This window comes from Ambystoma mexicanum, chromosome 1q (genome assembly GCF_040938575.1).
Source record: "Ambystoma mexicanum isolate Mex_15411 chromosome 1q, UKY_AmexF1_1, whole genome shotgun sequence".
NCBI classification, from domain to species: domain Eukaryota; kingdom Metazoa; phylum Chordata; class Amphibia; order Caudata; family Ambystomatidae; genus Ambystoma; species Ambystoma mexicanum.
The window spans coordinates 637,488,976-637,514,500 of record NC_090922.1 but is presented as its reverse complement, the minus strand read 5'-3'; the positions used below and the strand labels follow the sequence as shown (position 1 = coordinate 637,514,500).

Genomic DNA, 25,525 nt, shown 5'->3' with positions numbered 1-25,525 from the left:
CACAACACGGGTACTGGTATGAACCCGATTGTACTCCTCTTAATGGCTGTTGCGTGGGTTCCACACGGGGGTAAGTAGCCACGGCTTCAAGGGATATCCTCCATCACCTGCATGGGAGTACAGAGAGGTCTGTGTGAGTCATTCTGAGCTGCCACCTTCAGGATTCACAGCCATGGCCGCAGCTATTTGCTGTTGACATGCACGTGTCCCTGTATGTATGCACAAAGATTATTTGGATGCCTTGTATACTGCAATATGGTCTGCTAGTCTGGATGGCGTTGTACAGATGATGCAGGGTGTTAACTTGCATGCTGATGCGGATGTACTGTGGATGCGCAGCAATGTCTTGCCTCCCATGATTGCAGTTTATGTTACACTGTGCCTAATCACACTAGCCACATTGGCACAGTTGTAATCATGTTCAGTCATGCATCGCTTGACAGACCTATGGTGGCCTGGTTGTGCGTCTTACATGTTGTCATTGATGTACGGCATTGGTCCAATGTGTGGCAGTGATGTGTCATGTTCGGGTTGGGGGGTTCAGGTCAGAAGTGTTTAGCTCTGAGTGCATTGTCCACTCACTGCCCATTCCCACCCAGGTGGAGTATGCATCCACCCACATCACCACCCCGATGCACTGTCATGGGCCAGTCAGGCAACTCACCAAGCAGCCAGGTATGTCGTCCAGCATGTCGCTCCATGTGACGGGGTAGCGTGGAGTTACGCAGCACCATAGAATCATGTGTCGATCCAGGATATCGGGCACAACAATGTGTGATGATCTTGCTGGAGTCACATACCATCTGCACATTGATGGAGTGGTATTGCTTGCGATTGCGGTATAACGCCTCTATGGCATGAGGGACTACCAATTCAACATGGGTGAAGTCGAGGGCACCGACGCAATTGGGCATGCCTGCCAGTGCATGGAAGCCTATTTTGGTGTCGGCAATCTCCTATGCAGTCCGTGGTAGGGATATGTGGGTGCTAGCGTGCCTCAGGAGGGCACCCAGCACTTGGGTCAGCATGCGTGAAAAGAGTGGTTGTGACAGGGCTTTAAGTGGGGTAAGAAATCGAGGGGAGGCCCTCATTTGGGGGCGTGGCTTGTGGGAGGGGCGTGGCCTAAAAAGTACGCAAATCGTAGGGTATACACACAAATATATATAAATGTTATATATTTGTGTGCGTGCCTTACTATGGTTTGTGTACTATGCAAGCCATCTTTTCTAAACATAGAAATATGTAACATGTCCAGGTTCGCCGAGGGTTAAAGACGCCTCGGCAACCTGGGGAAACAAAGGGACGGTAACTGCCTCTGGTGACCTCTCGCGCGAGGGGTCACCAGACGCAGTTACTATGACTGACGGAAGTGGCAGCCAGTCACAGCGTCGCTGTGGCTGGCTGCCACTTCTGTCAGCTTGCCTGACTTCATTGCAGGCGCATTTCCCGTCGCGGCCCTCGGCCGCAACGGGATAATGCATCCTGCGATTCCCGCCAATGTTGCGGTAGGACGGGGGCCCCGGCAGGCCCCGGCCCACTTTAAGCACTGGGTTGTGATATACCATGCAGCTGTCCCACTGTGTGCTGGTAGGTGCCTGTGGCCAGGAAGTGGAGCACAGACACCACCTTTAGTAGGGGGGGGATGGCAGTGCATATTTCAATGAGGCTGACAATGTCGTCATGTATCATGTCCACAATGGTGGTGATGGTGGCGCGGTCCAACCGGTACAGGGTGTGGATCTGCTCAGCGGTTAGATTGAATGGACTGGGTCTGATGCGAGGGATTGGTGGCTGCCTACGAGGTACTACTGGCTGCACTGGTGGTAATTGCTGGGCCTGTCTCACCCTCCTTCTGCTCCTGCTCTCCTCTGTGCTGCCTGTTGTTGCTGCAGTAGTTGTTGTTGTAGTTGCTGTTGTTGCTGTAGTTGTAGTAGTACAGGCATGTCCTCCAGCCCCATGATTGCAACAGCTAGTGGTATCATTTTGGTGTGGGAGGGGGTGTGGTGTGTGGGTGTACTCCTTTTATGCTGGGACATGCTCCATTGACTCCACCTGTGGTGATTGTGTGCACTTGTGGCAGTTGCCTTCACTGCAGGTTGCTATTTACGGGTGGTCCATGATGCCTGTATTAACGTCATCGTGCAGGCCCTATTTACCGCCTTCGGGATGCCGGTAAGTGCATGCCCGCGTTACTTGTGATGTCCTCTTATTACCGGCATCCCGGTATTTCCTCTGGGAAGGGGCGCGTGTACGCGCACAAGCCGGTATGAAGGGGCACGGTACAGGCGGTGGCGGTATTGGCGGGTTGTCGGGTCATAATGGCCTGGACCCGTTAACGATGCCGGTAATACCATTCCGTCTTCCTATTTTCATTACCTCCATTCTCGTAATGAGGCCCTATGTTTTTCCTAGTGTGTATTCCATGAAATATTTCACTTGTCACAGTGCAAATGTTTTCTAATATGGCCTCAAGGGTTTTTTTTTTTGAAGCTGGCTAGATTGTGGGGTACAGAGCCTAGGGACGCGGCTTCCCAACTTGACCACTTTGTGAGATCCTAAACAAGTAACTTCATCTCCCTGTACATTATCTGCCAGCATTCAGAGCACCTTAACAGAGGTTATTCCCTGGTACTAGGCACTCTATAAACCATGTGAACAAAAGAACTGTGCAGGCTCACTAATTAACAAGATAACTCCGTGATAATCCTACAGTGTTTAAGAAATTCATTTGAGAAGATAGGTTTTCTAAAACTACTTTTGTGTGGAGAGTGTGGGCCATTTAGACATCTTCTTACTCGGAAGTGTAGGTTATGCTACGAAGAGATATTGTGGTAAAATGTTCATATGTGGCTAGAGCCTGCAGTTGCCATCTTGCATAGGGACACTAATGATGATGGCACGTGGGTTTCCAAGGGAGGTTTGTGGTTAAGCTTCACAGAACGTGCAGGCATGCACACTTCCGCGCTATGTTCACATCGTGTGTCTTCTGCACTGAAAACACTGCATTGGTTCCCAGAGAATGAATTGTTAAAATAAAATAGTGCTCTACATTTGTATCAGCATAACAAATATTTAAAGGAATAAAATAGTTTCTTTGGTATCTTTAACCTTTATCCAGGGACGTCATTTCACCAAAATGCCAGGGGTAGCGGAAGTTACATCACATGACCCTTGACCTCTGATGACATCACAGGAGTGATGTTATTTGACCCCAACCTAAAGTGATATCGCGGGAAGCGCTGGAATACAATCTTTCACCCTTTGACAAAACAGGAAGTGACATCACATAGCATTGTTCCTAAGTAAACAACGAAAAATATGGTTACGATATCACTATAATGTGATGTACATTTCATACAAGAATGGATCACCATATGTATTGTTAAGATCAGTGTGCATAGACCCATATTACCAAATTACTGTGAATGCAAGCAGACGTCCATGGCCAAATGATAATGATGTGCTATTATATAGCACTTACGCTTAAGCGCTTTATATAGAAAAATATACACCCAACATCACCCAACCTGTGTTGGTACTCATTTATGGACCTCAGAAGGATAAAAGGCTGAGTTGAGGTGTTTAAGAACAGACTAAATCAGTGACTCACCCCCTGAAGTGTGCCTGAAATAATGACTCTAGCATTTACTGATAGAATTGCAGAAAGACACATTATTTAGTATTCCTATTCTTTCTTATTTAGTGTCAGTGCTGAAAGCGTTAGACTTGTGGCGCCCGGTTCATTTTTTTTAAGAGGCCTGAACAAGAAAGCCAAACACTCCAGAAGTAAAGAGCCACATGGTGCTGGCCACAGCCCTGGAGCTCGAATTACAAAAAAAAAAAAGAATCATTTTTTATTTCTTTTTCTTTTTTTTAGGGCTAGCAAGGGAGACCACAGGGGAAGCAAGGGAGACCTCAGCGGTTGCAGTTGCGACCTTTGGCGACCCCTAAATGACGTCCCTGCCTTTATCTCTTTCTGTGGATATCACTATTATATTTTCCTTGAGAAGTCTCTTTTACTCTTTGTGAGCTGTTTGGGTCTTTCACTTACGCTTTCTGTGCAAGTCTTTACTTCTATGGCAAGACCGTAGGCAAGCATTATTCTTCTCTTTCCTTATTAGAAGCTTAAGCGGCCAGATTTAAGAAAAACATAAATAGTAAAATTACTGCTTAACTGACGCTTGTTTGCTGAAAATGTCCAACCTAATACGAACCAACAAAGCCCAAACATAAAACAACTACATTTTCCAATTGACTTTGTACTGCCTCTGCTATGTCACCACCCACATTGAACTCAACCCTCCAATCAAGTCCATGTAAACTTATTTAGAGCCTCTTACCTCCTTTGTTCTCCCTCTTTCTTTGCTGCTCGAGCAAAGCAGTGCCTAAGCGGGGAGTTTTTATGCTGTGGAACTAGCATTTGGCCCCAGCACCCTCACAGCGAGGCGACCAGACCGGGAGCAGAAGCACTCTGCGCCGCATGGCCTCTGAGCGTCGACGCACTCACGCGATGAAAGAGCGAAAGGCGGGCCTCACCTGAGAGTGAAGGGACTCTGCGCTTGCAGGCACAGAGCACCGACGCACCCCCACAGTCCACGGAAACCAGCAGAAAGGACCTGCTCGGACCTGCGTGCAGCTCGGATCTCCCAGGAGCGTGGGGGGCATTGCAAGCCGGGCACGCCGGTGGTTAGCTTGCCTCCACTACTCCATCTCCTGTCATACACTTCCCCTTCCTCTTTCAGAAGTCAACAGAAGCTGAGCTGAGTGGTTCGAGAATGGACGGAAAAGGGGCCTCAGGCTTGACAACAGCTTGGCCTTATTAGAGATGGACCACAATTATCGTGGACAGGGATCGCCACTGTGGGACCGCGAATAGTCAAAAGATGAAAAGGCCTGCCCCAAGCAGGACCTTGCCTTGGCAGCCAGCTTTATCGTAGAGACCACAATTAAAAAGGCTGTCTCGGATATGCTTGTCCCTATAAAGTTGAGGTTAGACAACATGGAAGTTTACATAAGGAGCACCTAAGATGAAGGGAAAGCACACAGGGGGTAGCACAATGGCCCAGAAGAGGAAAGAGTACTGTCAGACACCCGCAGACCAGAGGCTACCAGATGCAAAACCGTTGGCCCTGTCAGATGCCTTTGGTAGGCTCAAGAAAGCTTTTCTGGAAAAGAAGGGCATCTCTTACGGCGCTAGACCCTCTTGTCCAGAGGTAGATAAATTGCTTTCAGATGGAGATGGCCCGTCATCGGCAAGCAAGGAAGCCTGAGAGGAGTCTGCAGGATCCCAGCAAGTGAGCCCTATGGTATTGAATCAGTTTCGGCCTAACACAGAACCTGGCACAAGCACGTCTCAACGTGTGGCGGAGGAAGGGAAGCATGCACCCAAAGTCCTCAGAATGGTCCCCCTCCCCTAGATTAGTGCAGTACTTTAAAAAGAGTCTCCAAAAAGCATTGGACAAAGAGGTCAGGAGCAGACTCAAAGCGGAATGCCCAAGTCCATAGATTGATGGAAAAGTGATGGCCAAGCCCGAGCTGGACGCCAGGATGATCACCTTCCTGAAAAAATCATCCAAAGACCAGAGAAAGTATAAGATTGACAGGGCTGGGAAGGAATGCCTGGATACGTTACTGGACGTCGCCAGTCCACTGGCAAAAATTCTGGACCTGCCAGAGGAGGCCATAGATACAGGCAACACTATTGACCTGCTCATGCTAGCGGGATGATTCTTGGGCAATGACAATTGCACCATCTCTGCTTATTAAGATAGACCCTAAGTAGCGGTAACTATCCTCCTGAGAATCAGGCCCGCAGCCCAAAGCCTGCTTTTCAGCGACTCCTTCGCCAAGGAACTGTCAAAAGTTGTCAACACATTTACGGCCCTGGATAAGGCCCAGTCGTCAATTAAGATGGTTTTCTCATTCAAGATTTTTGGGAGGTCCAGAAAAGGCAGGGACTGTTCCTATGGCTACTGCACGCTGGATAGAAGGTCCCAGCAGATCCACTCATTGAGTCATTACTGATGAGACCAAAGAGCAGACATTTTCTTCCCCACCTGAGGCAGACGTCTCGCAAGGCAGCCACCACAGCCTGCAGGTGGGAGCGAGTTGCGCAGAGCCGGCACCACCCATTTTGATAGGGGGCAGGATGGTGCATTTTGTGCAGGCTTCGGACACCTTATCAAGTGATGTGTGAGTCAGAGAAACGATCACAGGTTTCCACCTAGAATTGTTTGCCGAACCAGCACAGGCACAGCTTCCCAGATTGATAGCTATGCCGACGGCGGACTGCACAGCTCTAGACATAGAAGTGGGCAAATTAGAATGAAATGGGCCGATCCAGCTGTGCAAAGGTCAACAGCCGGGTTTCGTCAGCTGCTTCTTGCTAGTGAGAAGAAAAGGGAAAGGAAGACCGGTCATCCACTTGAAGAACCTGAAGGGGTATATTTTATACACGCACTTCAAAATGGAGGGCATTCACATGCTCAGGGACATCCTCCTACTTAAGGTCTGGTGGATCCATCTAGACTTGAAGGACACATACCTCACAGACCCGATTTTTTTCACCACACGGGTGTTTCCTTCAGTTTTTGGTGGTAGGCTGTCCGTACCCTGGGCTTTCACCAAGTTAATGAGGCCAGTCATAGCATCCCCTAGGTCAGGGGGTCAGGCTGATAGTATACCTGGACAACATTATCATCATGTCACAGAGGAACGCTTTGCTGAGGGAACAAGCATAGTCAGCAGTAGACCTTCCTCCAGAGCTTCGGATTCCTCATAAACTTGGAAAAAGCAAAACTAACCCCCTTGCGATGCCTCGACTTCATTTGGTTTCTAGTGGACATGGAAGAGAGCCTTATAAGACTCCCTCACAGAGAGAGATTCGGATTCTCTTAAGAAAAGACACAATATCACTGCAAGAGTTGGCAAGAGTGATAGGTTTACTATCCTCTTCCATTCAAGCTATATTTCCTGATCCATTACATTACCAGGAGCTTCTGAGGCTCAAGGGCACTCATTAACGGCGCAGTCTATTGTATACGCAGTGCGCAGTTCTATCTCCCAGGGTGAGGAAAGAACTGGTATGGTGGCTGACCCATATGGAGACCTGGAATGGCCGGGCGATATTTGGGTCTGCGCCAGATCTCATCATAGAGTCGGATGCTAGCGGGAAAGACTGGGTAGTGAGATGCAGGCCTATCTCCACAGGGGGAAGTGGTCTTCTCGCAAACTGGAGCTTCACATAAACTGTTTAGAGCTTCTAGCAGGGTCTTTCATGATTTGTTCCTTCGCCAAGGTCAGAGCAAGCTGCTGCATCCTCCTAAAGATGGACAACATATCAGCAGTGAGATACATCAACCATCTAGAAGGGACCAGGTCCAAGCCTCTGGCAGAGTTAGCCAAGGATTTTTGGCACTTCTGTCTGCAACGCCAAGTCCTGGTGAAAGCGGAGTATATGTCTGGACTGGCAAACACAGTGGCGGATTGGAATCCCAGGTTTTGGTGGACTACAGCAACTGGAAACTGCACAGGCAGACTTTTCACCATCTGCTGCACAAATGGGACCCTCTAGAGATGCACCTTTTTTGGCCTCCCTGCTGAATATGCAACTACCAGAATCCTTCAGTTGGAAGCCGGACCCAGCAGGGAAGGGGGTGGATGCTTTTCCACAGCCCTGATCGACAGATTTGAGCTACGCATTCCCTCCATTCATTCTTCTTGCGAGGACTCTGGTGAGGTCTGTCAGAAGCAAGCAGAGCTCGTCATGATAGCCCCCGTATAGACCTTTCAAGCCTGATTTCCACCTCTTGTGGAACCTTCCTCAGATTTTTTGATCCTAGTACCCCCCATGATACATCCATACTCCTGTCCGGTCCGAGCGGGGAACAGCATCTTCTCATTCTGAATGGTGGGACGTTGTCCCTGGCGGCTTGAAGGATTTCAGGTCAAGGTGGAGAGTCCCAGGCATTTTGGACAAAGCCATTACCATCATCAAAGACAGCGGGCCCCTTCCACTTTGAAATGCTACGCTATTTCCTGGGCAGCCTGGATGCACTGGTGCATGGGGGCGGGATACCCATCCGCTTTAAGCCTCTCTAGCAGAAGTGCTTAATTTCCTGAATGAACTTTCCGACCAAGGTTCTTTTTTTTAATGTATTTTTATTATTTTCCATAAGATACAATACAAACCAAAACTCTGCCCCTCGCCCCCCTGCCAGAGGTAAGTCCATCCTTCTTTGTCATAGTGTGTCCCTTAGTTGTTCATAGAATGTCCAAAATTCTTATCTTATGAGGGCACCATTGTAATATACAGTCAGTCTGTAGTTACGTCAATACCGTACCCCAGTCCTGTTTAAAAGCACCTTGAGCTCCCTGGATCGTATATATGTTACCCATTCCAGTGAGACAAAAGACCATACTTTACAAAGTCAGTCCTGGTTTGTGGGGCTCTGTTGTTGTTTTCACAGTTGAGCTATCACCAACCATGCCGCTATTAGAATGTTCATGAAGCCCTTTCTTCTGGTTCCTTGATTAAGTTCTGAATGATGGATCTTACAGGCCACACATCCACACTCTTTTGTCCACCTGTTCAATCCCCTGAAACATCCCTTGCATCTGTGATTTCGCTTCCTCTCAGAAAGGCTGCAAGAGCAGCCCATCCCACCAAATATGAGCCCAGTCTCCTGCAGCCTCACAGCCTCTCCAGCAGTGATGCGATACTGATGGATACTGATGGATACATTGCATGCAGTCTTTCCAGTGTGTAGTGCCACTGAAATATCACTTTGTACCACATCTCGCTCAATTGCACAAAGCGTGTTAGTCTCGGGACTGTTTACCACAGGTGAGCCCAGTGTTCTTCCGAAATGTTGTCCCCTAATGTTTTTCCCATCTCTTCATGTATTTTCATTGGACTTGGGGTGTGTCGTCATTAAGAAACCTGTATAGTGTAGAAACCAGTCTCTTCGATCCCCTATGGGTTGTGATATGTACTTTGAACGGGGTCAGCTGTTGCATGGCAGCTGCTTTAATGCATGGGTCTGTTAGCCAGTGCTTCAACTGATTGTACTTAAATCTATCCCCTTCCTTCACCCCAATATCTCATATGCATTCTTCAAACGTCTGTAGGGTCTGTCCATGAAACATGTCCCAGATCTTCAAGCATCCCACCCCCTTCCACACTGTATATGCTCCTTTTCCCATTCCCGGTGGAAAATCCGGATTCCCAAATATTGGGAAGAATGGAGAGGGGGTTACTGAAAGGGCCCCCGTTCCACTGCTGAGTCCCACACTCCACCCCCCACCCCCGCTATTCCAATGACCCAGACATTGGGGTGTCTATGCCATTTACTTAGCCACAAGAGCATAGTGAGGGGTGATCCCACCACTGCCCTGTCCTGCCTGGCCCATATTTTCTGTTGCGCATCAGTAAACCATTCCCTCAGAACCCGTAACTGTGCTGTTTCATAGTACCTATAGAAGTGAGGAAGTGCCAAGCCCCCTTATTTCTTGGCGCCGTCAAAGTAGACATTGCTACCCTGGGGGATTTATTTTCCCAAATATATGAAAATAAGAGTTTCATGAGGGTGCTAAAGAATGTCCTTAGAACCTGGGTAGGAAGCACCTGAAAATAATACAGAAGGCTAGGTAATATTATCATCTCTATTGTCGTCATCCTCCCTAACGAGGAGATCCCAAGAGGGTTCCATTTCATTAGATCTGCCTTAATATTGATGAGTAATGGAAGGTAGTTCACACCATACACTTGTCCTAGAGTTCTTGTGAGTGTAGTTGTGAGGTACAAGATTCCTTTTTCTGCAATCTTCAAATGTGTTTGGGAACTCAGCTTATTTAAATTGTCTGGTTGGGTTCACAAGTTCAGAATCTCTGATTTCTGCCTGTTGACTTTTAGTCCCAATACTGCCCCAAACCCTTCTAGTTCTTCCATCAAGGCCGGCACAGTTACCCGGGTTGGATAAGGCTATCAGCATGTCCTCTGCAAATGCTATTTCCTTGTGTTCCTCTCCCGCCATTTCGATCCCCTTTATTTGAACTGTGTTGCGGATCCTAGCTAGAAGTGGTTCTAAATAAATAGCGTACAATAAGGGGGACAAAGGGCATCCTTGCTTGGTGCCCCACCCAATTGTTATTTTGTTGGACAGGGTCCCATTTACTGCTAGTCGAATCATAGGAGACCTGTAGATGGCACGAACCATCTGTAGAAACTCTATACAAAACCCCATATGCTCCATAGTGCAAAATAAAAAGGACCATTCAACTCTATTGAATGCTTTTTCAGCATTGATGGAAACCAGCAACACCGGTTTCTGCACCTTGGTCATTTGCTCTATCAGATGGCATATTCTCCAAGTATTATCGTGTGTCTGTCTCATGGGTATAAACCCTGATTGGTCTCGATGTATTAATTATGGCAGGGACAGTCTACGTGCCAGAATTTTTGTATAAAGTTTAGCATCGAGATTAAACACTGCTATGTGTCTGTATGAACCTGGAGATGAAACATCACCATTTTGCCTTCGTTCATAGATGGCGTGATGGAACCCGTTGATTTAAATGTGTAGTTTAGTGAGCCGAGGGGCTAAGATGTCTTGGTACTGTTTATAGAAGCATGCTGGGTACCAGTATGGGCCCGGGCCTTGTTCCTTGGCAGCGATCGGACCACCATTTTTACCTCTTCCTCCTGTATGTCCTTCCATAGATATTCTCTTTCCGCTCTGAAATTTGTGGTAGCAGGACCATTGCCAAGAACTCTTCCTGCTTATCGCTCGAGGGGTTATCCGTACTATACAAAGACTGATAGTACTCCTGAAATATTTCCCCAATGGCCTCATTTGTTGTCTGTACATCCCCCATTTTATTTTGGAGTTTCATGATCACTTGAGAACGTACTTTGACCTTCAATTGTCTGGCCAGCAGCCTATCCGCTTTGTTGGCCTTCACATAGTATCATTGTGTAGTGTATATTAAGGCTTTCTCGGCCTGTTTCGTATGTAGTGCTTCCAACTGGCCCTGAGTATGTTTGTTTCAAAGCCCTCTGCAGCTTTTTATCTGGCCGTCAGACAGTTTTCTTGTATGTCTCTTAGTTTTCCCTCTAATTCCACCTCCCATATCCGCCTTTGTTCATTCCTCGCTGCTTTAATATCTATTAACTGGCCCCTTAGGACCACCTTAAATGCATTCCAAACTGTTTCTGGTGTTGTGTCTGGGGTCTCATTCTCTGCAAAATACAGCTCTATCCTGTCTCTAATTGACGCAACCAGAATCTGATCCTGTAGTACTTCTGATGGGAACTTACACTTCCAGGTACCCCCCCGGGCATTCCCAAGTGATAAAGACATCGACAACGGGGCATGGTCCGATAAGGAGATGGACCCCAGTTCAACGTTGTTCACTTTCTCAACCAAGCGAGTAGAGACCCAGACGTAGTGAATCCTAGAGAGGGAGGAGTGCACATGTGAATAGTACGTATATCCCTGTGCCTGCCCCTTTAGTGCTTGCCAGACATCATGGAAGGACAGCGTGGTCATTTTCATTTTTAGAGCCTTTACTTGTTGTGTCGCCCGGGAGCTCCTATCTAGCTAGGGGACCCAGGCCATTTTGAAATCTCCTGCCAGGATTTTGTCCCCTCTGGCGAAGCCTTCCAATCTCGACATCACCCCCCTCATAAACCCATCCTGGCCTGAGTTGGGAGCATATAAAGTGGCTAGTGTTTAATTGTAGGAGTCTATGATAACATCCAAAAAGAGAGACTTCCCTTCCGGGTCACAATGGGACTCCATGACCTGCATCCCCAGTCTTTCATGTAGTGAACTGAGTACCCCCACTGTTTTATCACATGCATTTGCTTGGTAAAGTTACGAAAACCCCCTGATCCTCTGGTTCCCTTTGTCCCGTTTCCTTATGTGGGTTTCGTGATACATAACGATATCTGGATTTTCTACCCTCAAGAGCCCTTCTAATTTCTTTCTCTTAAGTGGGGTATTCAAACCCTGTACAATAAACATCAATACCTTAAGGGTTTTCATCGTAACCATGAACCCGGGATGCTCCCAATAACAACTGACTCTCCACCTCTGCAATAGTCCCCTCTGGCGACCTCCCCCTCCCACTTCCCTTCGCCAGCATTCCCCAAATTTCCCAACCTCCTAATACTTTAAATGTTCCCCGACTGCTCCCTCCCCCTCCCACCCAATCCCAACACCCCCTTTCCCTGAGTAGGGCTCAGGTACCTAAGACCGCTTGGGCGTATTGCCCTCCGCGCCTAGCCCTCACATATTCCCAGAGACGTGTCATGGGGAGTGAAAAATCCCACTCTTGAATCCCAAGTCCACCACTCCCAAAACATATCCCCTCGGGCTGCAGTCTAGATACAGACATGCATTATTCTTACCCCTGTGCGGTGGGAAAACCCTCTTCAGGGTGCCAGTGCTCGTCTGCTTTTCATCCTTCCTAGTGTACTTCAAAAGGAGGTATTCCATTGTGCCGGGCTCACAGCCCGTCTTCATGTCTCACCATCACCCGTGCCTTTTTTCGCTACTTTTTTCCATTCACATGGCATCCTGCTTCCTCTTACTCTACTCTTTTCTGAAGTGTGGATTGAGCGAGATACTGGTGTAATACTACTTTCACTCCATTGATTCTAGTCAGGCCCGAAGACCTTGCCGCCCTCAAGATTTGCTCTTTCTGGTGTACGACGTTATTGCTGCCAAAACATCCCTGGGTCGTGAGCCTGGTTCAGCCCTTATTGTGCCCACTTTGTGAATGCGGTGGATCTGGACCAGTTCTTCTGAGATACTTGACAGTATATCTGCAAACATTTGTTGCACTGTGCTTTTCAGATCCTTGTCCAATATCGTCTCCAAAAGATTTTGAGTCCTGATATTGGATCTCCGTGAGTGGTTCACCAAATCCTCGCACTAGAGCTCTAAGTTATGTGAAAGGGGTGAGAGGTGTTCCACAGATTTATTGTTCTTTTGTGTATCGTCCTCCATATTCTGGATTGCCCTTTCCATAGTATCTGTTCTGTCTTTTAGTTTGGCAGCATCTCATTTTAGTTCCTGCACCGGCTGTTTCATCTACTCTTTCAGCACCTCGAACTGAGATTAGAAGGACGATATAAACTGGTCCTGGAACTCCGTGAACCAGCTCTGTAGGTCCTCTTACCGCATCACCATTGTCCCCTCTTCACAGGTTCCCTGCTTACTCCCCTGCCTGGTGCCTCTGGTGATGTTCCTAATACTGCTCTCCTGACGGACCTGGGGGTTTTCGGACCTGCCGTTGCCGCTTCCCCCCTATTTTTAGACATGAGGGCAAAATGGAATGTTGTTTGTTTGCTCTTTCACTGGCTATGTGTTCCCCCTGGCTGTTCCAACATGCCCGTGGTGCCTGGGTTCTCCTAGTCTCTCCCCTCGGCCCGTGATCAAAGCTACACTTGTATTGGCCCACCTCTGTCCTCTTTTTTAATGTGGGCGGCGTGTGAATTCTAGCCAAATTTTATGAGATGCAGAATGTTGGGAGCTTTCTTCATGTACCGTTCAGCAACCGTTTTTCCGGTCTCCTGGCCCACAGGTCTGGGGTGGGGCGCTGTTGCCTGTTTACCCTGGATGACTGTTGTGCCTCAGTTATCTTGCCTAAACCTATTCCATGCTGGTGGGTCCGATCCCTCTGCCAGCGTGCACTCTTCCCGGGCCACCCTCACTGTGGGCATTATGTGGGAGTGGAGCTCTTCTGTGCCACACAGGCACATCCTGGTTCGTTCCCCGGGAGTACCTGTTCCTAATCTCTGGTTCTCAGCTTCCGGTAGTCCTCGGGGACTGCCCCAGCTTCGTCCGTGCTGCTCCTAGATGCTGTAGCGTAACGGATCTGGCCACTGTCTCGCGGCGGGTCGTATCTTTCAGTGGCCACTGTAGCTCCGATCCTGGTGCTGTTCCGGGGCCGGAGGTGGTGTGCCCAGTCAACAATGCTCACTATGGTGCTGGCCTCTCCTCAGCCATCGCTAGGGCCGGCATATCTGAAGCGCCAAAGCCTCAGACTGTTTTGTTCCCGGCTGGTGTCCCCAATGCGGGTCTGTTGCGTTGGTGATGACTCGTTCGGCACACTGGAGGTTCACTACCAGTATATTGGCTGTTATTCAGCACATCGCTTCATTGTTTGGCTGTGATTGCAGCCCTGCAGGGACGGCGATGTTCACACACATCTGCCTCTGCTGGCCGCCATCTTGGAATCCCCCAACCAGGGTTTTGCTTACAGGACAGTGAATGCATATCATTCAGCAATATCAGACGGCCATGAACTTGTTGATGGCCTGCTGGTTGGCGAGCACCCACTAGTATGTTGCATGCTGAAGGCAGTGCTCCTGTCTATGCCAACCCCCCTTCCGGTATGATGAACTGTGGGATGTGAACAAGGTACAGAACGCATTCCTGTCTTGGCCATAGAACTCAGAATTGTCACACACAGCCCTTTACTATGTCTAGTGGTGTGTAGGAGAATGTCAGATGTCCGTGCCCTGGACTTGGCCGGGAGAGTGTACTCACCTGGAACGACAGGTGCACAAAGTGCAATTCTAAGATTATTTCTTATCTGGCATTCAGAGACCATCCAAAATTGTGTGAAATGCATGAAGGCCTACAAGGCAATGACGAAACAACTGTGAATGGAAAGAAGGGGCCATTTGTTGATAGTGTGAGAAAGCTGAAGGTGTCTCACTTACTAGTGCCCGGGGATCCAGGTGGCTAGGACATGGCCATCGTTATTTGATCCAGTTCCTGGGGGTGGACCAGTTCGGGAGGATCAACTGGATGGGGGGTCTTTGGGGATTGGAGGTGGGACACCGAAAGGTAAGACGAGGTATCCCCTTTCATATGACACCTTTTCCCCATCCTGTCCTGTAGGATACTTGGAAACTCTACCCCCCCCCCCTTTTCCGACACAAACACTTTCTCACACCACAAGTGACAACGGACTAATATCAGAGCCGTCTACCTGACATGTCCCAACACAAGGGTCAGGCAGAGTCAGGCAATTGCTGACAACTACACACACGCGACAGCCCTTTCCCTTCCCCACTAGGCTAAAAGGTGGAGCACAAGAGCATACTCTGAGCAAGGCTTAATGCACGAGGAAAAATAGGAGAAATGGAGGAGAAAGACGGCGAGACCTGAAAGGATGTCAAGGAGGGAGTTGCCCTTGCCCTTTTCATCCCAGACCCGCGAAATCTCTGAAAAAAGAAGTATAAGACCGGGAATCATGCTGGCGAATGGTGTGGGACCCTCCCGCTCTGGTAGCCACGGTGGGGAGACACGGTTGCCATCGTGGTACCATCCTTGACTCCAGCGGCAAAAGAAATGCCCAAGAGTTCAACACAGCCGGTGAGTCGGAAGAACATGATAGTGCGCCGGACTGAGTTAGACTGAAGGGTGCAGTAGCAGCATTAAGAAGATAAAGAGACAGAAGTCCTTTGTGTGCGAACTTGGTACCAAAGATAGAGTGGTCCGGCGCCACGTGGGCGGCTGTCCAAGGTCTCTAACTGGTACCCCTCTTCTCAAAAAAGAGACGGGATTGTGCCAAAAGGGGAGGTAAAATACCAAGACCAAGAGGCCATAGGGAAGGACGACGTGAGGTGTCAATTTGGTCATACAGCGGTCACACAAAACCCCTTTTACAATTGAAGGTCCTTGACACGTTGCAAAAGAGTTTTATGAACTGTGAAATTGTGAACCCGACTGAAAGTGTTTGCCCCCGGTGGTGAGGACCACTGTACGAACTGGTTTTTGTGAATAAATACACCCTTGCCATAAGGTAAAAAAGTGACCCAGCAAGACGTGATCACCCTTTGGTCTTTTTTTAAAGTTGGCAAGTACTGTGGAAGGGCTGAGCCCAGATGAGGGGGACCTAACAAGAAGGTGGTTGTTTAAAAAGACATTGGGCATCATTACTACCCTGGCGGTCCAGGAACTACGGTACCGGTAAGCATGCCAGTACCGCCGTTCCCGGACTGCCATACTACGTGTTGTGGTCGCGGGTGCCTGTTAGCCTGCCAGGTTTTTCCTGTCAGGCTGACGGGCACCCGCGAGCAGAGCACGTCAGATGCACCGGCACAACTCTGAATGTGCGGTTGCATCCAACGACCCCATCCCCATTCAGCCCTATGGGGCAAAATGGGGTTGAGGAGGCCCTTGATTCCGGCACCCGAAAATGGGCAAGTACTGGGTCCGCCTAACTCGGCATGACCCGGTTCTTGCCCATTCACGGTTGCCGGAGAAAATGCAACTCTGGCGGCAGCCGTGCCCTTTTTACCAGCACGGCTGCCGCCAGAGTTGTAATGAGGCCCATTGAGACTCTTGAGTATTAAAAATAAGGAAACAGTGATTAGAAGATGATAGTGAACCCGACTGAGGGATGTCCAGAGAAAAGTTTTCAAGAAGCGAAATGATTAACATTGTGCCGACAAGTATGAACCCGACTGAGGGATGTCCACAGTGAATGGCTGGTCTGAGCCTGATTGAGGGAGGATAATCACTGAGAAAAGGATCGCAGCCCAGCGGAGCGGGATCCAAGGGTGAAGAATAATCACCCTACCTGAAGGTTATCAGAAGGAATCTTTGTTTTGTTGTTTTGGCATATCAGGCCTCTGAAGCAAGAGACTTTGCATAAGAAGTGACTTGGGTACAGAAGGCCCTGATATAGAGAAAAGGAACTGTGAGCCTGAGACAAAGCCAGAGAAGCCCAGGAGTGTGCTGTGTTCAAGAGTCCCGCCTTGTCCTGTGCTAGAAATGTGGGGAAGGCAGACCATAACATCCTGACTTATCATTTTTTGAACACTTCTTTCTTTTTTTGTGAACTTTATCCCACACTATTTTATTGCATAGCAGTAATGATTGGCAATAGGTTGTCTTGGTATAGGCACTTTTATTTTGCTAGACTCCACTATGAATGTATTCTTATTATTTGATGGTTGTAGCTTGATCCCATCTTAGATTTAGGTTTAGATTAGGCATTTATCTTACCCACTATACAGTTTAATAAACACCCTCGAACTGTGATCACTTGTGTCTGTCTTGCTTTAATACCATGCATTTCTTACAATAGCGATCCATAAACCACATAAGGCAGTGGCCACACTGATACTCGCCCATGGGTTGTGATGGACGCTAGCACAGGCAGGAAAGATGCGTCCCATTTAGGAGCTCACTCGGTAAGAGGGGCCATGGTTACCACGACTTTCCATGTTGGTGTCTGGCTGGAGGATATTATGAAGATGGCGGATTGGAGAGGCGAGCCAAACTTTAGAGATTTGTATCTTAGATCTATTGAAAGCCGGCATCCTTGGTGGTGAGTAAGCTTTAAACAAGCATAGTGCCTGCCTCCAGTCTTGATATAGAATTAAGATTTTCCATAATAACTTTTAGAATAGTCTTGATTCTATTAAAGACACGGAAGCGAGCATTATTCTCACCCTATGTGATAATTTGCTATACGCTTTAAGTGAAAGTAACATTGACAGTGGAGCTATCATGAGTTATGGAGCCCTTTGTCTGGATATGTATTAATGCTGGGGCTCGAGAATCACTGATATATAGTATGTCATTATGGTTATGGAATACGTCATTGTTATTGCTTGTTCAAGGGTGAATGATTCCCTCCCTAACGCCAGTCTCTCATCCACAGGTGCCGAGATGAAATCCAGCTGAAGAGGTGATAGGGGACTGGCATCGAGAGCTGGAATTGAAGTTTTGTGGGTTTTCCTGTTGGTTCTCATAACAAGAAGAGTCTGCCCTTGCAGCGACAAAAGAGGGAGAAGGAAGGAATTAATAGGCTCTTAATGGGCTCACTTGTACTTGATTGGAGGGTCGAGGTCATGTGGTTGGTGACCTAGCAGAGGCAGTACAAAGACTCTTGAGAAATGTAGCTGTTTTATGTTTGGGCTTTGTTGGTTCATCTTAAATTGGAAGAGTTCAGGAAGCAAGCGTCAGTTAAGCAGTTATTTTTTCGCTTAAATCTGGCTGCTTGAGCTTCTAATAAAGAAAGAGAAGAATAATGCGTGTGTCTTTAATAGAATCAAGACTTTTCTGAACATTATTATAGAAAATCTTTATTGTGAAACTATGGCTCTTTGCCTCTCCGTCGGATTTCCTTGCACTCTTTCTCTCTGTTGTTTTCGCTCATGGTATGTTTATTTTCCCCCCTCATTGTCTCAATTTTGCACGTGTTTGCTCTGCCTCTCTCATAGTGTACTCTCTCTGGCTCTGTCACTCATTCACACTCTGTCTCTCTATATTACCCGTTCTCTTTCTGTGAGCATCTTTGGCTACTGATGTTCACTGAGCGTCTCTAGATTGTTTTCTCTTGTCACCATTGTGGCTCTTCTAGCAGCTGCTGCCTCTTTCTCTATGCATCGTGTGCTTTCTGTCTTGGTTTATTCTTCACACTGTCTCTCTCTTTGTTGATATGTTTGATCTTTTTTCTGTATCTCGCCCTCTCTCTGTTAGTCACTTTATATTCCTGGTCAATCTTTGATTCTGCCTCTCACCCTTTTCACTCCTCACTCACAGATTCACCAACTTTCCAAAACATGATATCACGTATTGCTTCCCTCGCTTTGTGTCTCATACTCTAAACATCTCCCCTTTCATATTTACTCACCTTCGCCCTCCAAAAACATGTCATATATTCGAGGACTATGAGCAAGACACATTGATCTTTGAAAAAGCAAGGACACCGCATTACACATAGCGAGCAGCATTATCTGGCTGACAATTAGACTGTTTCCTTAGTTTGCTTGTGCCCAGTTCATCAGTCTGATTCAGAGACGGCAGAGACCAGCCGCAGGTGCATAAATGAAACTCTCCAGGTGTACCTGCACTAAGCCACCTCCTCAGCTAATAAGTAAGCCATGACTGCACTCTTTGGACACGACTTTATTTCTGTTGTTTGAACCTCCTTCTGTTGTTTCTGTTGGTACATACCATCTGAAGCAGAGAGAGATGCTTTGAAGAAGGATTATCCCGGTAGGGAAAACAAGCATTGTATGTAACTGAGAAAAAAAACATTTTTAAGCATGTAGGGTATCTTTGTTACTCTCACCGGGGATTCTAACCTGCTCAGCTACTTTCTAGCTTAGATTTATAAAATCTGTTTCTGACAATTCAGAAAAGAAACTGGAAATCCCTCAACATCATTGCTTTCAAGGACAAACTGGAATCTACAAAAGCACCAAAACATGCTCATGTACACCCTACCAACAGAAGAAAAAAACAGAGACACTCCAAAAAATGGATCCAAATGCTAGATGCTGTTGCACCTAAGACACCTTTCAGGCCCTCACAAAAGAAAATGACTGCCAGATGGACCACACCCCATCTCAAAGCCCTGAAGAAAATAAATAGAAAACAGGACAGGCGCGGAGGACAGAGTACAACCAACACGACAAAATCGCATTCCAGAAACAGATACATTTCTCTGAAGCTGAAATAATGAAAGCAAACAAATGACACTACACCAAACATATGTCAAAAGCAAACAACACCCAGAAAGAGATGTTACGCATAATCAACGAGAAAAGAAACCTGACAGCTTGCGACAACACACCCATCCCCTGGTAGGAACTATGCAATGACCTTGCAAACCACTTAAAAAAACAAAGTCATAAATATCTAACAAGTCATCATAACTTTGCCCAAGGACACAAACAATAACTTTGCCAGTGACTGACCCTAGAATCAACCTCAAGACTAAGCCTTTTCACACTAACCTCGACTGAAGACTTCACTACACTAGTGAAGGAAAGCAAGAAAGCTGGATCACCAGTAGAAACCTGCATATCAGACATCTAGAAGCTCATCCTCAGTACAGAGACACCTGCAGAATATTTCTGCAAGTTGATGAACTCGCTGGCAACAGGAACTGTACTGAGGAGCTTTAATGAAGCTCACATTAAACCGTTTCTTAAAGATCCCTTGGGAAACAGTGTTACCAACTTCTTGCCTATTTCAAACATCCCTTATCCGCCAAAACAGCTAGAAGCCTATGTATATGGACAAATCCTTGCACATATGGCAAGTAATGACATACTAGACCAGTAACACGTCAGCTTAAGACTTATGACAGGGACAGAATCAGCACTACTCTCCATCTGGGATGACCTAAAAATTAAATCAGACTCCAGCATAACCTCAGGTCTCATACTACTAGACATTTTAGCGGCATTTGACACAGTTGACCTCAAAACCCTCATCAAAAAAATCTAAGAAATAGGGATTAGCAAACTGCACTACAATGGAAAAATTCCTTCCTGACAGAAAGAACAGAAAGCATCTGGCTACCTCCAGTCAGCTCAGCACTGCATGCAACAACCACTAGGGTTCCACAAGGCTCATCCCTCTCACGGCTACTCTTCAACTTTTACCTGACCCCACTCATGAAACTTCATAAGATATTGGCTCACTAGCTACAACTATTCAGATGAAACACAAATCGTCTACAAAATAAATACCACCAGAGAGATAGACCAATACCTTACCAACTGTTGTACACAAATAAATGGGTGAGTGAGCAGCAGCATCCTCAACCTCAACCGATACCAAATTGAAATCATGATCACGCCCAAAACACCCTCGAGTCACACCACATACCATGGCCCATCGAAATGGGAAACAGACCAGAAAATTCAACAATGGTTATAAAAAAGGGAATCCAAGGGACAACAAATTAACACTAGAACCACAAGTCAGTGCAGTAGTCAAGAAATGTTTCTTCCATTTATGCAGAATTAAATAGGTACAACCATTTTCCACCTTCCTACATAGAACACTTGCCATCCTCCCCCTTATGTCAAGAATAGACTACGCCAACAGCATTTACCTTGGAATGCCATAATACCTTACCAAAAAACTGCAAAGGATACAGAATGCAGCAGCAAGACTACTTCTCAGTGTGGCTTCTCAGAGTGGCTTAGACATCACAACAGCACTATGATCCCTACAATGGCTAGTGTGAGAAACCAAAGAGTGTCTCACCGACTAGTGCCTTGGGATCTGTCATCCAGGTGGCCGGGGCACGGCCATCGCTATTGGATCCAGACCCCGGGGTGGACCAGTATGGGAGGATCACCTGGATGAAGGGTCCCTGGGGAGCGGGAGCGGTGCACCCGGAGGAGGGACAGAGTATCCCTATAACCATTTCCCTGTAGAACACCCTCATTCCATGTACTATCTCGGAACTTTATCCTCCCCCCCTTTCCTACACACCTGTGCTGCACGTACAAAGCGCTTCAGGGAAAGACAGACTCACACATAACCAGTCCGTTTGACATGTCCCAACATCAGGGTCAAGCAGAGTCAGGCACTTAACCTTAATGACTTGCACCTGAATCCTATTACCTTTCCCCACTGGGATAAAAGGTGGAGCATGAGAGCACCTAGAGTGCAAGATGAGAATGGCAACCGAAGTGTGCAAGAGCAGCAGAACGGAAGGGCAGGACATCCCGGGAAGGCAATGCAAATATGGAAGCAGAGCAGATGGGACCAGGAGGCGAACGAAAGGCTGTGGTCCTACCAGCTGCAAAGGTGAAAGTCGCTACAGAATTCCAAAGGCGCAACTCCCTGTCACTGAAGAAGGTCATGGCGGTACCTCCTTCATGTGGAGCATGAGGACTTGAAAGCAGGCTAGAAGTGCTGGAGCCAAAAAGCCTTGACTGACTGGAAGGTCATGATAAACCTATCATCCGCTGCCGGGGGACGAAAAGGGAGACCGTCTTGTGATGAATGATATGAAAAGAACATTAAGATTTTAAGTGCTCGTTGGGTAGTCGAGAAACCACGAGTGAAAGCACAATAGCAAGAATGAAGAATGCCGAGATTGGGCATGTAAAAGAAGCCGCGAAAGAAAATAATGAAGAAAAGAGGTAAATAGTGAAAGTGGTCATATGAGTAGAATGTCATGGGTGCAAGCCCCCTCGTACAGTCAAAAGTCTTTGACAAAGAAGTGAAAGGAACTGCAGATACCAGAAGGCCCCAGAAGAGGGGGCTGCTATAAAACTTTGAACTGTATCCAGCATTGTGGGTTGCACGTAGTATGGCAGCCGTAAGAAAGAGAAGCTTGATTGTAAATAATAAACACACTTGCTACAATAAAACAGAGTTGCCCGTCAAGACGCGATCCCCTATTGGAAGTCTCTGCATCGAACAAGCAAGTACGTAAAAGTGAAAGTGTGAATGATTCCAAAGAAACAAGTGTGATGTTGGTGGCTTGAGGGTACGCGCCCTATCGAGGGAAGCCAGAACTGCCTACAGAGGAAGGTCTGAGCCTGCAGGACAGGGACCTGAGTGAACTGCTAAAGGTGAACCAAATATTTTTTTGTAGAACTGGTATAGGTACTGAACTGTGATTTGAAGGCTACAGTGAACCCCACGGAGGGATGCCAAGTGAATGTAAGGGAAGGTGAATCTTCCATTTTGATAAAGTAACTAAACAGTGATGTTAAGACAAAGGTGAACCCAACGAAGGGGTATCATGAAAATGCCGCAGAAGAGGGGAAGCCCGCATGGTGAGAGCTTGGGGAAAGTCTTGTGCTGCCAGGCAAAAGACATTGATTCGAGGGATCCTACCTTTTCGGAAGAGATGGCTTCCTGATGTCTATAGACTCAAGGGGTGCTCACAGTCATCCCACTGTTCCGCCTTGTCCCGTGATGGAACGTGTGGTAGGGGTGTATTAGTTCAGCAGTCCTGAACTACTGAAACCCGTTTGGACATTTTAGTTTGCATTACACTCTTTTTGTTTTATATATCGTTGTCCTGCACCCTTTTGTCATATAGAGTAGGGATTTGGCAATAGGTTTATTAGTATAGGCCATTTTGTTTTGACACAACACCACTAGGAAAGCGTTAGCTTTACTTTGTTGGTTGTAGCTTGTGCCCATCTTAGAATTAGGGTTAGGTGAGGCGTTTTTCTCACCCATATACTGTTCAATAAACGCCATTGGATTGTAGTCCTTGTGTCTGTCGTGCTTCTGATAACCATGCCTTGGTAACACTAGTAGTAAAAAATGATTTACTTCAAAACACTGTGCATAACCCACAGAGCAATCCATGGCCAAGGAGCAGAATTCCTGCAAGAAGTAATCTCTTTCTATAGACCGAAATGAAACTTGAGATCCAGCAATGAGCTACAACTCAAACACAAACAATATTCAAAAATAAAATACGGTGCATCTGCCTTCTCATACATCTCTACAAAACTCTAAAACTAACTCCCCAAGGCATTGGGCACAGTAGAAGAACATCTAACCTTCAGGAATTCACTAACAACATGGCTCGTCAATTTACTGCTCTGAAGGCCAATACACGGGCTAAGGGAAACACGTAACCTTTACAAAGGAGTCACATCAAGAATTATGGGGAAGCCAAGTTGACCGCCTAGATGACGTCAAGGAAATTGGACAGGGATAGAGAAAGAAAACTGTATATCACACAAAACATCTCAGTCCAAAACAAACAATCCACGCAACCACGGCTTAAGGGTCCACCCTCCTACCAGTGGCCCTCCTGAAAAGGTTCCATATTCCTGCAAACTCACCAGACAATTACCAAATACTATTACACATACACGACTTCCACAACAATCACTCTAAAATCAGACATCAAAATGCACATCTCCTCCAAGGAGGTGTCTACAATCACAACACACACAAATTGTAACACTACCCCACAGCAACATAACACAACCTATACAGACACAGACACAACACCCATGAACCCACACCACCTAGAAGCAAAGCCAACACACACTGACTGTTTTTCACGTACTGAAACAACCAACAGAACAGCAAAATCACTCTTGTGCTATCAGGCTCCTGCCACTAGCAAGCCTTGCCCGCTTTTCTTTCAGATCTGCCAATGTGCCTAGAAGCCATTAAAATGGCAGCAGTGCGTGGTATAAATCTCATTATCATGACATAACCTAACAATTCTTCTCTAAAGATGTTTCTTTGACGAATTCAGGGTTTCCTACTACAACAAACTGCCTCTCATTGGCAACAGGTTTCCCTTCTACATGCTGGTTTTTAATATATATCGTGCAACTTGGTCCACTTCTCCCTGTATCTGCGTTCTGTCCCGACTTTTCAAGCCCTATGGGGCCGTTCACCCACCTCCCCTTGGCTATTGCAGCTCGAGGCCCACTACGATGCTATTGTGACGCTCTGTGACACCCCACAAGGGCATATTGTCCTCGCCAGTGGGTTTTTTTTATTTCTTGTTGACTCACCCACTACTCACTTCCATCCCATGCCTACCCATCTTTCCCTTTCAAACATGACTTGCTTCATGAGTTCCCTGCTGGGATGGGTGCACACCACAAACTTCTGCAAAACTGGGTTTTGTCAAGACAGGACCTTTTTTCTCGTCAAAATAACGTTTCATAAATGTATTGGGAAAGTCACATAAGATGGAATAGCCAACCTCCACAGTTCTCAAGTCCCCCTAAGACAGCATTTCTTCCCTATATTAATGCCCTTTCTGAGTCATGAGTATGTGAGAACTCTGCATGGTCTCGGGAGGATAGCTCAGGGGCAACATGCTCGTCTTGGACGCAAGACAATGCGGAGAAACACATGTTTGATCCCTGGGTCTGCGCCTAGACTTTGGGCTACCACAGCATCAGATACGGCCCCCGGTCTCTCACTGATAAACTCTCTGTACACATCTAACTCCATGTGACATTTGGGCTTTAGCAGGCCAGCCCATTTGAATAGCTGCGTCTTTATTGTTCTTCCAATATGCAGGGGAGAAAGGCATGCCCCCATTAACGCTGCTCATGACCACCTGAAACCCCTGGGCTCCTGCTAATGTTCTGAGAGTATACCTTGCACTATATTTCCAGATCAGGTAATCTCTTGCCCTGTGCACTACATGGCATAAGGTAATTCGGTGTTTAGCATATGGTAGAATACGAATACACATGGACTTTTATCTCCCCCTTTTTCAGTACCTGACGTCATTGCACCATACACAGAAACAACTAATTGCAGCAGAGGACCGGACTTTGAACCTCCTCCTCACACATTTAAGGTTACTATAAAATATTTTTTGACTCTTTTTCTCATAGGACATCAAATGACCGCATGAGGGTGTTGCCCTAGGTCAGAGCAACATCCCATTTGCGTTCACCCCTGGCAGACCAGTCTGATGTGACTCTCTGGTCACTAAGATCAGTTGCACCAAGTCCTTATATTTTCCAATTCTCTTTGTTTTTAAGCATCTATGCACATATGTAATTTGGCCATGTTACAATAACACCTCAGCTAAAAGTAATCGCGTCATTTGATATTTCCACCTCAGGGGTTCATCAGTTTAATGGTCCAGAAGAAGGCATGTCAAACCACTCTCTGCCGAAACGTCTCAGGGAAGGGACAGCAACGCCACTATGCACCTTGTCGTTGACTTGTGCTAATAATTAGAGACGTCGACCTATTACAACCTCTTCCCCCACCTCGGAAGTATAAAT

At 47.0% G+C, this 25,525-nt stretch overlaps 1 protein-coding gene across 2 annotated transcripts in view; it reads right to left on the bottom strand.

The window, feature by feature from the left end:
• Positions 1 to 25,525, bottom strand: part of ABCA4 (ATP binding cassette subfamily A member 4) — a 1,737,150-nt gene that overhangs the window by 972,394 nt on the left and 739,231 nt on the right. The window lies entirely within an intron of this gene.